The sequence below is a fragment of the Lissotriton helveticus genome, chromosome 7 (assembly GCF_964261635.1).
Source record: "Lissotriton helveticus chromosome 7, aLisHel1.1, whole genome shotgun sequence".
In the NCBI taxonomy this organism is placed as follows: domain Eukaryota; kingdom Metazoa; phylum Chordata; class Amphibia; order Caudata; family Salamandridae; genus Lissotriton; species Lissotriton helveticus.
In genome coordinates this window covers 485232247-485248914 of record NC_136068.1, presented here as the reverse complement: position 1 = coordinate 485248914, position 16668 = coordinate 485232247, and the positions used below count along the sequence as shown (strand labels likewise).

Genomic DNA, 16668 nt, shown 5'->3' with positions numbered 1-16668 from the left:
TGGCCTACTATACGCTCGTCTATTTATCCCTGCGGGATATAATAGTCGAGACCTAAAAAGGAGGTGAATTGTATGATGATACTAGGTCTACTGATTTACTACTGATGTTAGTCCTACAAGTGGCCATTAAGTTAAAAAGGCCTATATAGAGCCAGATTGTGGGGCACCCTACTACAGGTTAAAATTACATAAAATAAACACTTACAATAATTCGATCAATAAAAGATTGGCAACTTCAGAATGTCTTTCAATGAATGCTACAGTGAAGTTAGGTGGTGTGTAAACTGTTAACCAGTAAATAAAATAAGCCGACATATAGCATTAACAGCCGAATATCTCTCTGAATTTTAACCAGGATCTAGGGTGTCATCAACTGTTACCTAGGAGTGCTATTTAAAGGCAATGGTAACCCCTTCCTCACGCTTTCCTATCCTTATTAATACTATCAGAGCCTTTAGCAAAGGCGTTGTGAAATAGCTGGGCCCAATGCATCATATGTCCGCGTTTCTGAGATGACCAACAATTCTAGATTGTGCTCATTTAGCAGCAGATTAGTTTCCTGCTTATCTGGCAATGCAACAATCATCTCACGGTATCTCTTCCATTTCACTTCCCCGCCCCCAGCACACCAAATCATCCCCCCCCCCCCCCAGTTTAAAAAGGAAGCACAATAAAAAAAATGTACCTCAAAAGGCACTACTTATAGACTCCGAAGACCACATCAATACAAAACCATGCATCTTCATTGGCAAAGCAGTGAGAAGCAGGTAAGCAGCATCCCTGCCCACAGGTCACATCCAGGCCAAAACGGTGTCCTTCACAGGCCAGGGATTTTAACGAATCCCACGTTTTTATCATTTACTCTGAGATGGGCTTAAAAAAAGCCAATATGCAGCAGCATTTTATTCAACCTCCAAAATGGAAAAGGGGCTGAAGTGTCTGCCCCCCCCCAAAAAAAGGGTTGTTGTGATAAAACAACTCATTTTTATATATAAAACACAAATATGTCCTCCAAATCCAAACTAGCATATGAAAGATTAAAACGTAAATCACACATTCACAGCCCAAGGTTACCAGTGCGGTAGTGCTCTAATACTGAGCAACTAAAAGGCATAAAACATCAAATTGTCAAATGGCACAGATAAGACCAAAACGTAGTTGTACTGCAGCTGCCACATTGACCAATTAAAATTAAAACAAATATGTCTCAGTAGAAAACTATGCAAAGGGAGTGATGGTCTGAAATCCCCAAATTAAAACTTCGAAGACCAACATACAAAGGAATCTCACTAGTAATATGGGCATAACGTTACAACGAAAAAGTGATTTTCCACTATATTTACCTGAACCATTTTTCATATGCTAGAATAAGCTCTGAATATAGGTGGTGTTCAACAGGACAATTGGAGTGAAGTAGTAGGCATGAGCATCAGTAAAACTTCACTTAAAGCAAACTTTGACACCAAAACCTCACTTTGAGGATCTGTTGCGCTGTGCATAAATGGATGGATATACTCGAGGGATCAGAGGTTATTATTTTTTGTCTTTTATCTACTTAGGAAACAAATGTCAACGAGTACAAGGTGCATGCACTATGTACCTGCTCATACTGCGCTTAAGTACAAATCAGACAAGCAGCAAGGGAAAACAGAAAATATAGAACTTCTTTTGGATGAAGGCTCATTAAAAAAGAAGATTTTGAAGAGGTCAAAATTAGCTTTAAAAGGTATAGAGGGTATGAGAACAATTGCTGGAACAGGAGACCCACACATATTTCAGATGACAATAAGAGAAAAAACAAATGCGATGAAAAATTTAAGAAATGATAATTTCACCCATACACGTCAACTCATAGCTACACCCTAGGGGGGTAAATTTAGCGGGAATGTGGCCTTTAAGTCAGCTATGGTGCACCCACAGATGCGATCTCAATTTACGTTAGAATTCGAGAAAAATTCTTAAACTCAAATTGTGAACGCCTTGGCATGACCATTCCCCAATAGGATTGTCACTTACAAATCACTTCTGATGCTAAAGATGAATGTGTCTTCAAATAGCCTTACAATGTGACCTGTATGAGTGCAGGCATTCTTGTCATATAATCGAGGTTGTGTTAGGCAAATGTTATATTTTAAACATACTTTATCACTTTATCTCTAACAGAAAGAATCATGGACAACACATGAACTAATGTACTACATCGTTGTATCAGTTTTGGCTGGTCACAAAAGAATCAACGCAAAAGTAACACAGGTTATACTGTGAAAGAACGGCTTCTTAATGCCACAACAGCAAACTGCGCAGCAAGCGACAAAGGCAACAAACAAATCTGATGGAAAACAATGTTCATACAATGGCACTTACCAAATGTTTGGGGCATTTGAAAAGATCACATGACGAGTCAGGGCACAACCTACGATGGAAAAATTAAGTGTTAGTGATATTGTGTTTCTCAGTTGGCACCCTACAAGTTTTTCCTAACACTCCTAATTACAATTATCACTAATACACAATTTAATGGTATTCTTTAACAACATGGCAATGATTAAGGACCAAGTCAACACTATGGCCCTAATTACGAGTTGGTCAGAAATACCGAGACAGGGCACAAATATTGTTTTAGTTCAATCCAGACATCCGTGTGGGTAGCACAGGCACGTTTTGATAGCTTTCATCTAGCTAAATCCGCATGGAGAAAAATAAGGCTGCAACAGGGGAAAAGATGGAGAATTTTCACGAGGCAACTGTTTTGACATATTATTACTCATTCTAACCTGGAAAACTCTGAATAGGGTGGTCCAATTGCCACTGGATAAAAAACATAATGTGCATTATCATTTGCCCAGAGGCAATTTTATTGCTTGCAATTTCAACCCAACTCTTTGCAAGGGTCTACCTCACTGAGCCATCTAAACAGCAAGCAGACCACATAACACAGGAGAAAGGATTTCCATCTTCAGTTCATGCAAGGATACCCATTCAAGGGACAACAGCCACAAGGTAGAAGATCTCTTACATCCCTGGCCTCACTATCGCTGAGCAATAGCGCCATCCTTCTTAATTAAGAAATATTATAAGAGCTCCAAGTAGAAAACCAGTGTGTTCTGCTCCACCCATTAACAGTAATCGCTCATGCACACAACACTATATTCTCACACACAAGGAATGAAACAAAAACAACAAAAAAATACAGCACTGGAAAAACCAATTGGTCGCGCCCAAGCATGGTCTGTTCTTTTCGGCTTTGTCAATGGTCTATAATGGCCACAAACAAAATGAATGCAATACAACTAGAGCTGAAAAGACTCAAATAAGAGTATCCATTAAGGAAAACAAACAAAGGAACACTCATTCCGATATGCAGGAACAGATAGAGTGAGAGCTCCCCAGGAGAATGCCAAATATTTTCCTAATGGCTAGTCCATATTCTGAAGTGAAGCAGAACAAACCTTGTTTATATTTCCTTAATTTGTAGGACTACCTATGAAAGACACACTTTTCTTACAGCAGAACGGAAAAACTTACTTTGGTTGGTTTTTCTATTGGATCTGGTTACTGACCTAAGTGAATACTTTTGATGGTCATACAACAAATGCTACATTTGATTTGACCAGTTGGAGACAAGTGGCGCTTCTGCATGCCAGTCTAGGATTTTGTTTCCAGCTGACAGGTAACAGCGTTGCCTGCGATGATGTGGGCCAGGACCATAAACAGAACTACAGATTTAAAGTCATCTTGAAGTCTCAGTGATGCTATATGAGTAATGGTGAATTACCAACTGACAGTAGTAAGAAATAGTTCTTTTTGGGGTACGTTGTATGGACATTGAGTGCATCCATTGTGAAGAGTTAAGCTTCAAATAAAGCTTTCACTCTAGATAAATTGAGGATCAGCTTAGATAATGTACTAATATATTATTAGCAGTAGCTGTAATATTATTGTTCTGGTTATTTTCATTATTATGATTAATATTGCTATACACACCAGGTTTCCAGTGTGATACATCCATTATGCACATACACCCTGCCTCTGCACATATATGTATACCATAACTGCTTCTTTGCTAATCCCAGCTAACCCACCACCCCTAAAGATCTAAAATTGGCACTTTATATATTATTCAGCAAGTTTCCAACTACCTCTTCCAGAACAGGTGTGATGGATCAAAAGGGTTACAAAAAATCCCCAATCTTTGACTGTCTGCGAACATGTTTCAATAGTTGTCTTTTGCCACCCTTATCCTTCTTACACTGAAAAACTTAACAAAAAACACAAATAGCAATGCTGCTGTTCCAAAATACGTAATTTCACATGTAAAGCTGGCTGGCTTTTCTAATATTTTAGGTATGCCCACTGGCTAAGTATTATGGGGCTGTTTATGCTGGTGCCTGCTCTATGAGAAGCAGACCCTTTCATGTGTCACTCTACAGTCCCGTGGTGCACTCTGTTTTCGTGTCCCTCAATGGGCTCTTTCAGAAACGCTTAGAAGAATCTATGCAGAAATCCTCTTGTGGTAAACGTCACAAGGAAAAAGAGCGGAGAGCACAGTTCGAGATGGTGCAGGTTGCACAATGTAACCAAAAGCAGCTGCACTTTGAAGAATCCAGTCAGGAATTTAACTTGAAGCCAACAGAGCTCCAGACAGACGAATACGGGGTAGTTAAAGCAGCAGGTCCGCATGAGCCTGCATTGAGTCATTGTAAGAGCAGTATTTCAGGGCCTTGTGACCTGCAGAGGACAACTTTCCAGTCAGAGCAGCAACAGACCCTAACAAGTAGGGGAAAAGCAGCGCTGAGTGAGGGGTAGGAGGACGGATTCTCTCACTTTGAGGTCAGAGAAAGAAGAAACAGGAGCCCTCTGGGAACCAGCATCTGGCATTTGATCTTGGTCTTTGAATGAAAAGCAAATGTGACAAGGTAAGAAAATAATGGCATACTTGTTTACATAAAAGCTTGGAGCAGGTAAAAAGATGAGTGCTCGTTAAAAGTGCTCCAAGACAAAGAAAGAAGAAGTTCATAGGGCAAGTTACTAAAATGGGACAAGTCTAATGCTACAAGTAATGGGAAGTAACAACACACGAAAAGGAGGGAAAAATAGGAACATTTAACCACTTGGAAGCAAGGCTTTTCAAAGAACTATTGAAGAAAAAAATGAAAAGGCTGTAAGTCCACAAAGTATTTACAACAGGTCTTAAAAAGACATTGCAAACGCCATCTAGGCGAGACCTACCAAGATACAAGCAATCTCACTCTGATGCTTACACCTGAAAGTTAGACACCACTGCACTGTACACCACTTATCATCTTAACAGAAGAAAGTGTGTCCAGAACTCATAATGAGGGGTGCAGTTCAAACCTCTGCAAGAGGAGATTTGTCCTTCTATTAACTTTCTTTTTGTCAAAATTGTGGTGGTCTCACCTACAACCAGAAACCAATCAGCCCTCTTCAAAACATAAGCATAACAAAGGAAATAGGTTACTGTTGTCCCCAACTGGTCTACTGCCTCCTCAAACTCGCGTAGACACCGGAGATACAGAGAACAAAAGAGACAGTCAACCGTTTCTCAAAAAAACTAAAGAAAAGTAATATTGGACCTTGTACTCATGCAAAAGTGTGCTTTACAGAGTCAAAGCATTCACCCTCAACAAGAGTAGAATCTGAAAGTAAGATCAAGATGCTCCTATTACTATAAAACAGTAACATTAAGACACAGGGACCTCAGTTTCCAATTTGGTCAAAAGGCACTCCCACAAACACAACTTTTAACAGACAATACAGTCAAGAACAGTACAGTGGATGACTCTCAGACTCTGCAGGTCTTGTTTCAGAGAAAGCTCTTAAAAACACACACACATTATCCACTCAATGAAAAGCAAAAAAGCTGACAGGAAGTAGAAACAGGTTATCCTAAACACATACCTTCATATAGCTAGAAGACCCATACAAAACACACTCATGAGTAGTTACCAATTGGGATGACACCAGCCCATGCATGATGATTTTGAGACCCCCACGGCCTACAAGCAGCAACAGTTTAATGGTATAGGATAAAAAAAAGCCCAGCCCTCCCCCCCACATACAAACAAATGGTTGCAACTCTAAGATGTAACCACACAAACGATCATGTGCTTGCAGATCTCAATGTTCTTATCGCAACACCAAGACCTGTCTGGGATCTAAAGGAAAGTATTAATGCATAATTATAGGAAGAGATGGCAAAGCAGCTCAAAACAACACCCTCACTTATGACTGGCTGCACGTTTTTAAAATAGATGCATTGGTGGTGGGGACTAAACCCTTATTAGCCGGGGATGCAACTGTGCATTCCTGTGAATTTATGTGTGCATTCACAACCTAGATGTTAAGAGTTCTATGACTAACATGGGCACACAATCCATTTAAAAAATAGAACTATAAACTCTGTCACACTGGATAAAACTCGGACAATCCTCAGATGTCCCCACCCCTCTAGGTCTAACCAGGGCAAACCTCATCCCAAATGTAGAAGTACAGAGATCATGGTCTCACAAAAAGATAAAGCTCATAGTACAAAGTTTTCTCAATGGCAGGAGAAGGGATAAAGTATGGAACTTTTTTATTCAGGCAGGAGCCTCGATGTGCGCTTTCAGGTAGTACTTTCAGAATTGTGGGGTAGTAGAATGGTCCTCAGAGGCATCAGTTTGTTAAATATGGAGGAATTACTGGCCTGTGAAAAGGATATCTTTCACCATTGGTTGTTGTCAGACTGGATGACTTGATGACTTAATTCAGCAATGATCACCCAGCCAACTGAAACTACGACAACAGAGGCACATTACAGCACAAATCTCGCCAGCGACTGAACTGAGTCCCTCATAGCATGCAGAATTTTCTAGTTACAATGTCACCATCCGTGAAGCTTCGCACTCCATTTTTACAGTTCTCGTTCATAAGGCATTATCCATTTCAATATGTTCATGATCAGCTGGCTTCAGGACAAGGTGGAATAGGAGGGTACAGTGCAAACAATGGTCTTCAAAGTAGGAGATTATCAGGTGATAACCCGTGACCTTGAGTGGCTTTGTTTGGCTTTTCAACAAGAAAGTTCAGATTTTAGCCATGTTAAAATCTGATGTGTACAACCATTAGAACTAAGTCAAAAACAAGAGAGGGAGGTAGAGCGAAAGTCTGGATTCTTGCTCCACTAGGGTACTTAGGTAAACACAGAGAATCCAAAATGAAAAATGGAAGGGAAAATAGTGATCGACAAATGTTGAAGCACTCAGTGTTTTGTAAAATACCCCTCACACACCAAAAGGCCCCTTGGTGTCATGCTTCATCATCGGGGTCTTCGCACCCCTCTATCGGGATGCGGTGTGCTACGACCTACGACTACGCGGGAGCACTAATAGTAATGACTATGTGTGGTGTTTGGTGTGTGGGGTGTATTAGTTATAAGTGAGTGGTGGGATGTGGTGAAAAAAAGTTTAAAAGTACCTGGCGCATGAGTTGAAAGAAAAAAAATGTATTCTGAACTCTGGCTGGTACAGAGTGTGGGGGTAGACGGTGTCCAGGGCGTCCTGTCAGTATTGCAATAAAAGCAACACCCCAGACGTCCCATTTTGCTCATGAAGCCCACAAGCAAGCTTCATAAGTCATTGTACTTGTAGCAGACCGCTGTAGGCACACTTAGCCTATTTATTGTCACTTTTCTGTATAATACACTTTTTTATTAAAAATACGTGAGTAAGGTGGGGAGGTCGTGCCCCCGTCCTGAAGAAGGAGCTTGACTCCGAAACATGTCGACAACGCACACCAGAGGTCCTGTTCCCTAATATAACAGATCTGACCTCACACTGCACTTCTTTTAATAGTACCAGCCAGAGTTCAGAATAAATTTTTTTTCTTTCAACTCATGCGCCAGGTACTTTTTAACTTTTTTTCACCACATCCCACCACTCACTTATAACTAATACACCCCACACACCAAACACCACACAAAGTCATTACTATTAGTGCTACCGCGTAGTCGTAGGTCGTAGCACGCCGCATCCCGATAGAGGGGTGCGAAGACCCCGATGATGAAGCATGACACCAAGGGGCCTTTTGGTGTGTGAGGGGTATTTTACAAAACACTGAGTGCTTCAACATTTGTCGATCACTCTTTTCCCTTCCATTTTTCATTTTGGATTCTCTGTGTTTACCTATATACAACCATTAGAAGACATCAGCAATGCATTATTTTTTTAGGATTTCCTTCAATTCACTCATGAAACTCCTTTCCGTAGAAAGGACACCCATTTCCTGCCATGAAATTGCGTGGATACTTTAAAATGAAAAGATTCATTCTACCCATAGACATCACTGCTTCATTCGCCAAACTGAGCTGAGATGGCAACCTTGGTAAACAGCTTAATACACCAGGCACTCACTTTGTGACTGTTTTCTACAGCAGTTTAGCAGCCCCAGAAACTACAACTACTAGATTGGTTCTTATGAAATGACAATTCCTTTGTGACAAACTAAGGTGGCATGGTGAGCAAAAGGACGATGGGTTGGGGGGCTACCACAAGGGCATTTCAAGCACTCCACCCATCACCTTTTGTGGGTTTGAAATTCTTTTGTGACAACCATGAGAGCAGGCCAACAATTCAGAGAGAACAAAATGCTGACATCACTACATGAGTACCTGTTCCGCAGTAACCTCTTGGGCGATACCATCAATTCACAATAAGTGGTAATCAACTGTTGTATTTTCTCCATGCTTCAAAATCGTGATGCAGCTGGACTTTCCACAAGCGGCTTCTCGTGAAACCGTACTTACCTTACGTTGTACCACTACCTGAAGTACAGCATTCTCTAATACAAATCTTGCATGTTCCTGCATCTTTTCAGTTTTCTAGCTCATTCCGATAACATTTATTTAAAGTGCCTAAAGAGACAAGTCTTCCCATGGTAGAACTGCACAGCAGATTGATATTAAGCTGCTGCAAACTCCACTTTTCAAACCTCACTGGAAGACTGGAGAAAAGACACCGCGTAAAATATGGCTAAGTGGCTTGGTCAGTGACTACTCAGAAGAGTTGACCATGGCCCAAGGTACCAGATCTCAGGACTTGGATCTCTCTGGGTAGAAGAGAAATTGACTCATCTGTAAGCACAGACAGAGAAAGGGTGCAGACTCTGCTACATTTAGGAAGTACATTTTACCCAGAGCCCACTGGAGCACCAATCCTTTACTGGAAGCCATCAGTGCATTCTTAAGTAATGGTAATTTGCTATTAGATTATGGTGACAGGTCGATCCAGTGTACAACACCAAGCTGAAAAAAATTAAACCTCTTTAGAAAACACTCACTCATCAGACATTAGGCAGATATAAACCCTCACCTTGCTTTATTCTTGTCCCAAGTGAACTCCCAAAGTTGACCTTGATGCATTTGGTCCTTTATCCCTACCTGGTGTTACGGTGCCTACCTCGCTTCATATCATCACCAACAACACATCCAGTCACTGAATCTCACACAACAAAGCAATATGTTTGGAGTGTAGAAGGAATGGTTTGAATGTATTTAACATATTTGATTTACACACCTTATAGCAACGATTTGAAATTCCAAACCCCAGGAGTGAAACCATTGTCCATAATAACATGGAATGAGGTGCCACCCTACCTGATATCAAATAATCCATTTTCCACTATTTTCAACTCCTCAAAGTGAGCCTACATGCTGGTAGTCAGGATTTAAAATTCCTATAGCTCGACAATTGCTGGGAAGAAAATAGAATAAATGAAGGAGATAACATCAAGGCGTGGGAGAACTTCTTAGAAAACCTCGCTCAACCAATGCTAATTCAAACACAGGAGTAGCCACAAGCAGAATTAAGAATCATCAAAGTCTACCCATAGGTGATAAGAGCGAACAAAGAAAGACACCTCTATCTAATCAAGCCCATGACCGGAGGCAAATAAAAAGGGAAATCAACAGAGTAATTGAACCAGAGAGGCCCAGACATCAGCTTACAGACAGGACTAAGGAAGCTAAAGTGCAGAAAGAACAAAATTGCTTGGCAAATAAGGCATGTATCTACAGAGAAGACATGGACCAAACTGCTATATGACGTCAAAACTAATAGCGCGAGATTCTGGTGCACAGTGAACAACCTAGACAACCCAAGGTCTTATGAAATAAACTCACAGATAACAGAAGAAGATTGGGTAAAGTACCTGCAGCACCACTTTAACAAAAATACAGACGAAATTACTCAAGTCACCAAGGTCTTCAATTGCGATCTCCAATCATGAAAGAACGTAGGAGAAGAGAATCCCATGTTAGTCACAATCAAACAGATAAAAAATCGAATTTCAAAGGACAAGAAAGAGAGTGCTCCGGGGCCCAATGGAATTCCTCCTAGTCTATACAAACAAGACCCAGACTACTAGATCGAACATCTACGTCACCTCTTTAAAAACATCCTGGATGGGGGGAGAATCCCAAACTCCTGGAAAGGATCTATTATTTCCCCCATTTTTAAAAAAGGCAGTAAAAATCAAGCAAAGAACTACAGGTTAATAGCCCTAATTGACATAGAGGCAAAATACGTTGCAGGTCTATTACTGGAAGAACTCACCAAATGGATATCAACAAGAGGATTAATTCCTATTAACCAAACAGGTTTTCAAAGAAGTACAGGGACAACGACTAACATTCTTGCTCTCTCGTTATTAATAGACGCCTCAGCAACAATCAAGAAGCCACTATTTGTCTCTATTATTGACTATACGTCTGCCTTCGATAGCATCGACAGGAGAAAACTCTGGGCCAAGCTATCAGGCTGGAAAATCGACCCACAACTTCTGAACCTTCTAATCGTACTTCATTCACATCGACCCAAATAATACTAGGAACCGGTAACATCCTGTCGAGGAAAATAACGACCACCAAGGGGCTGAAGCAAGGATGTGTCCTTGCCCGACCCTGTTCAACGTCTTCCTGTCTGATCTTTCTGCAGAGCTCGACAACTGCATCCACCATGCCCCACATTTAGGAGGCCAAACAATATCAAATTCACTGTATGCAGACAATTTAATATTGATCAGCCGAACTCCAGTAGGCCTTCAACACCTTATAAATACTACAAGCAACTTTTCTGTCAGAAACGGGCTAAAGATAAACTTGGAGAAATCAAAAAAGTGATGATCTTGACTCGAAGGAAACTAGGGCAACCTCGATGGGAACTTCAGGGGAAATTGTTGGAAGTGGTCGATGAGTACAAATATCTGGGTATCATTTTCGACAGGAAGGGTTCCTTGGGACAACACAAAGCAACTATCAGAACAAGAGGGAATGCACTGGCAGTAGCACTAAAAAGAATCTAGCAAAAAATAACAGACCCTGATCTATTGCCTCTTCTAGAAGACCTTCGAGCAAAATTGCTTCCTACCATCACCTATGGAAGCGAATGCATGAGAGGAAGAGACGAAACAGTTCTGGATAAAGTAGTGTCTAAATCAATTCGATTAATTTTTATCCTCCCTCAATACGTCTCTCCAGCCCAGCTAAGATTAGAATTTGGCCTCAAAACAACAAGTAGCACGGAAGGGGGCTTACGCAAAGTGCTGGTACAAAATAAAGGGAGCAGAGAACGGTTCTATGAACTCATACTTATGGAAAGAGATGAACAAAAACAAAGATAATCCAACTGCAGTTTATCTACAAACTGCAATAAACCATCTAGCCCTGCAAGAGCTTTGGGAGATCAATGGCCCACAGAAAACCTTTAAGCAATTAGTAAATACAACAGTAAAGTTATTGTCTCTGGAAGAAGACAAATCTACCCTATCCAAAAGAGCACACGGGTGGTTTGTCATCCAGAGTTACACAAGGGCCGCACCACAATCTTACTTGGGAACAGGATTCTTAAAGATTGTGAAGGAATCGTATCTGAAACCGGGGATGGGAGTTTTACTGGTCAACCAGCACCTTCCACCTTGGCAAAGGCTAGACACAATTATAAACTGTAATATCTGCGGCAAAGACAATATCCTCCATTTGATGTGCAGCTGCAGAGGGTTAGATAAAGAGAGCAAACTGCTATTAAAACCAGCCTGGAACACGAGAGGGATCCGAACCCGCAGGCAAGCATTAAAAGCCTGTTTTGATGGAAGTGATATCCAATTAGCATGCAGATTGGTGAAATGTGTTAATTTTGCAAAAGCTATGTCAATTTTAACTGTAACATAACAGATCAAACACAGATCTGGTTTTAAAAGGAAGAAGCCACAACTCTCAAACTGCGGTTCTAACTGGAAATCGTAATCAAAAACCAACGGAGCACAATGCAGGACACTGCACTACAGACACAAACAATAATTATGACAGTTAAATCAGAAGTTTTTTATCTGCTTTTACCCTAGCCAACTGTTCGATAAAGCTTGTGATTTATAATGAACTGTTATTATTGTAATGTACATTGAGGTTGTTTTAACAAATGTATTGGTACATGTGACCCAATTTAAACATACTATTTTGCAAAGATTTTAATTAATCATGCAATAAAGATGTTTTACTTAACTTACTATAGCTGGACACCAGGGACATATTGTTTGGGGTCAAGGGTAACAAGTTTTCATGTGTATTTTGTCCCTGGGACAAGTAGGCCCAACCCCCGTCGTACAATCCCTGTGGCTGCCAGTTTACAGTACCATATTATGGAAGATTGAAAGGCACTGCCTGCAGTTAAGGTAGTATTTGTGTTCATTTGTTAATGCTCTTTAAACTTGGATTAATGGTTCATTAATGCAAAGGCTTTATTATTAGAGTGGCAAAACACACAAGATGATGGACGGAATGTTGCACAATGGCAAAACGTTCACCCCCAGTCACAGATCTGGGTTTAATCCATCGTAATTTTGCTCACCAAGCCACCCCAGTTCAGACATGGCCATATGCAAATCAGTCTTGACCCTGTGCCTCACGGGAACAGTCCAGCCCGAACTGCCAAGCCATGTCTTCCCTGGACTGGAAAATAACGATGGATTAAACCCAGATGTGTGACTGGGGTGAATGTTTTGCCATTGTGCAACATTCCGTCCATCATCTTGTGTGTTTTGCTGTTCACCCTATGGGGGAAGGGTATGCCCAGACGTGGGTCCCGTGATCACTAGGCCACTGGAGTCAAGCTATCCTGGCTGTTGAAGGCTGATAGCCAGAAACCGGTCCTAGGATGCTTGATTCCGGTCCAGGAAGACATGGCTTGGCAGTTTGATCTGGACTGTTCCCATGAGGCACAGGGTTAAGACTGATTTGCATATGGCCATGTCTGAACTGGGGTGGCTTGGTGAGCAAAATAACGACGGATTAAACCAAGATCTGTGACTGGGGGTGAATGTTTTGCCATTGTGCCACATTCCGTCCATCTTGTGTGTTTTGCTTATTATTAGAGTGAGCCCTCTAAGTAAATGTTGTAAGCTCAGACAGCACTACTGACAGTGGAAAGAGTATAAAAATGTGTACACATATTTTCAATGTTTAGCAATACGAGTCTCTGTATACTGCTCCCAGAACGCTGATTAAAGGCAACTATGTGCAGAAGATTGAAAGCAAGATTGATGATTCTTTGCTTTCAAAATAAAACATTCACAAAAAATGCTAAAACATTTTGCTAAACTGCTGACATTATTTTGGTACCATTTCTTTGCAGTACCATTTAGTAAAATGTGTTGATGTACGCTAGTATTTCCCAAAAAAATTCATAATGGAAAATCAATGTAACCATATTAATAAGATTATGGGAAACAAAAATAAACAAGCATTGGTAAAGCCAGTAGACCTGAAATTGTTGTTCAGCCGTTTGGTTTTGTCAATGCACGACTTGTTTTGGCATGGTTTTTATTAGACCTTATTGGTGTGGGAGCTGCCGCCCATCGTTATTATAACAAAAACATTGGCAAAAATGTTTTGATCTCAAAAAGCACTCCTTGCACAGTAGTTCCTAGCACTGAATAAAACGACTGTGTCAATATGCTCCTTGTGAAAGACCAAAATGCTCTCTCAGTAAAGCTAGCCGATAAACAGAGAGGCATTTTAATAAACACAAAAGGTCATAATCAATGCCAGACCTAATACGGGGCCCAGTTATTAAATAAAGTGCACCTATGTCCTAAGATTAAGTGCAGATATACAACTTTCGTGAATTCACAAGACTTCACAGAAGTCAAAAAAATAGTACTCCTAGAAAATATTTCTGAACTGCATTCTAGCATGAACAAATATGCAGGTGTAGATTTGATCATGCGAAAATCTGAGTGTTTGCAAGATTATTTTCCCTCCAACCATTTTTTACCCCAACCCTGGAAGACGTTTTATGTCTGCCATTGTCAGGCGTAAATATCCAACCTTTCTCAGTATGGAAAAATATTAGAGAAGAGTTGGTGAAAACCCTTAAAACTTGCAAGTTAGTAGGTTTGCACAGACTCAAACGGCATTCCAACCCTGGAACTATTGCTTACCATTACCTTCAGTTCCAGTATGTAGATCTGCAGAAACCTGGCAACACAAGGGAATTGCTAGTATTTAAACCCTACTATGAAAGGAGCCCTGCAATAATCTGAGAGGCTATTTCAGAGCTCTTATATAAAAAGATTGCTGCAATAATTTATCACAGTAACTGATTATTTTTTTTTTTAATGGTAAGAATGGGTGCAGGCGAAATGAAGAAATTGAGAGGCTCAAAAGAACACTTTTAATGCAAGGCGCTTTTACGTCCTTGTTCAATCTATGCGCTATATAAAATTGTATAAATTAATAAAACAAAGTTGCATTCTCTTATCTTAGCACAACATGCCACTCACTGTTAAAATCTCATACACATTCCAAGTTCTCTCCTATCCTACCTCTGCGTTCCTCAAATGCCGATGCCTTCTAGTCTGTCACCTTTCTTGCTCCCCTAGTCTACTTTTGCATCCCTCTGGTCTGATTCCAGCGCCGTCCTTCAGTGCTGTGGCGCGTCGTTTCGGTGTGTGGGTGCGTCACAGGCGTCATCCACTTCAGCACCCCTCCAGGTGCCCCCCTTGGCACCGCTCTATCACCACTTCTTACAAGCCCCGGCTCCAGCCCCGTCCCCTCGCATTGTGCGTCACAACGGCCGCCTACGCGACATCATTCTGTACGCGACCCGCGCATGCGCTGTTACTTCTTAGTAGCCTTTTCTCTTCTCGGATAGCATAAAACCGTTTATTCCCGCGCGCGGCTATCACAGTCCTCCCCAAGTCCCCCCAAGTGACATCACGGGAGCGCGCTCGGTTCGCCTGAACCCTCTGTGACGTCACAGCAGCGCGGGGCACAAAAAAGAGGCGTGCACTTGAAGTACTGGTCCTGCGCATGCGTGACGAAGCTCCTGTCAGACTGTCACTCACCCGGATCCCGCTGGACCGCAGGCGTGTGTCCCGGAACCACCGGGCGCTGCCTGCTGCCCTCCGATTACCAGTAATCCTCTCCGGAGGCCTCCCGATCGCTCCCCCGCTTAGATAGCGGCTTTCCTCTAGGCCCAGGACACTGCGCTAAGGAGTAGGAGACCACAACAAGGGGGACAGCTAGTTGTGTATGCGCTTAGGCATATTCCAAACCCACCTAATAGCCACAACTTACAACGGGTAAAAATCTCCTCCTGGAAGAAGAATTAATAGAGGCCAGCTTAACATTTTCTGACCCATCCCAGACCCTCCGTCGTCCCTTTAGAAATATTACTCTCTTCTTACCGGCTCCTGTCCGATTCCAGACTAGCGACGAATCTGCAGTTGGGAAACCGCGTCTTAGGAGGCTTGCACTGACGATTGCGGCGCTGTCGCGCCTGGCGTGCGTGGTGACGTCTGTTGTCAGAGGTCAGGCTGTGTTGTCCAGGAGCTTTGCAGCTGTGTTCGGGTTATGACAGTCACAAAGAAAATGTTGCCCTTACTGCCGGAGTGTCCCTCGATTTTACTAGTTTTTTTTTCTTTTTTCTGAGTTGAAGTATTAATTGTTTCGTATCCATGCCCGCAATGTGAGCTCCATCTAAGAAATAGCACATTTCAATCTGTCACGAAGGTAGTAGCGTTCAACGAAAAAAGGGACCACGTTTCGATTTGCTTTCTAGCAGCAGGGGCGCATCTTCGGTTGGGAAAATTACTAGTTTTGGCATTAGGGCTTGTCGGGGGAGCCTACCGGTCGATGGACAAAATTGTGGCAATGCTGGGTTGTATTTCGGAACGGAGGCGGGAGTGCTAGACGCTTCTCGCGCTGGCTGTTAGAGTTCATGACGATTGACTAACATGGGCCTCAGCGCGCACGTTGCGGTGTTATATACTGGGTCCGGTACGCATGTAAACGTCTTTTTTTCCCCTTTTAAACGCTTAAACAGTGCACTCCTTGTCGTGCATGAGTGTTTACTATTGTACATGCTAACTCTTCTAGATTTTTGGCGTTCTAGTGAGGGACATCCTTGCCACACCCCGAGTGTCATTAATGCGTGCGACTTCCTTATTGCTTCAGCCTTTTGTCCCCTAGAACCCGTGTGATTAAGTAGATAAGTAGATGTTTGAGGGTTTTGTATATAGGGTTACCACCTGGCAGTTTTTTATTTTATTTTTTGCATGCCTGACTTGTATTTTTAAATTCAGGGTAGTAAAATATTGGGAAAAGCAGCGACATTC

The 16668-nt window shown here is 41.8% G+C and overlaps 1 protein-coding gene across 2 annotated transcripts in view; it reads right to left on the bottom strand.

Annotated features, from left to right (window-relative positions):
- The window catches only part of SETD1A (SET domain containing 1A, histone lysine methyltransferase), a 1239111-nt gene extending 1223524 nt beyond the window's left edge, over positions 1-15587 (bottom strand). Inside the window, exons 1-2 of one of the 2 annotated variants that reach the window (XM_078652474.1) lie at positions 14875-15587; positions 2365-2413 (exon numbers count right to left, since the gene is read on the bottom strand). The gene's annotated coding sequence lies outside the window, so the exon portion shown is untranslated. The remainder of the gene's footprint in view (positions 1-2364; positions 2414-14874) is intronic. The other variant, XM_078652473.1, reaches the window with a different exon arrangement.
- Positions 15588-16668: the final 1081 nt, after the last annotated feature.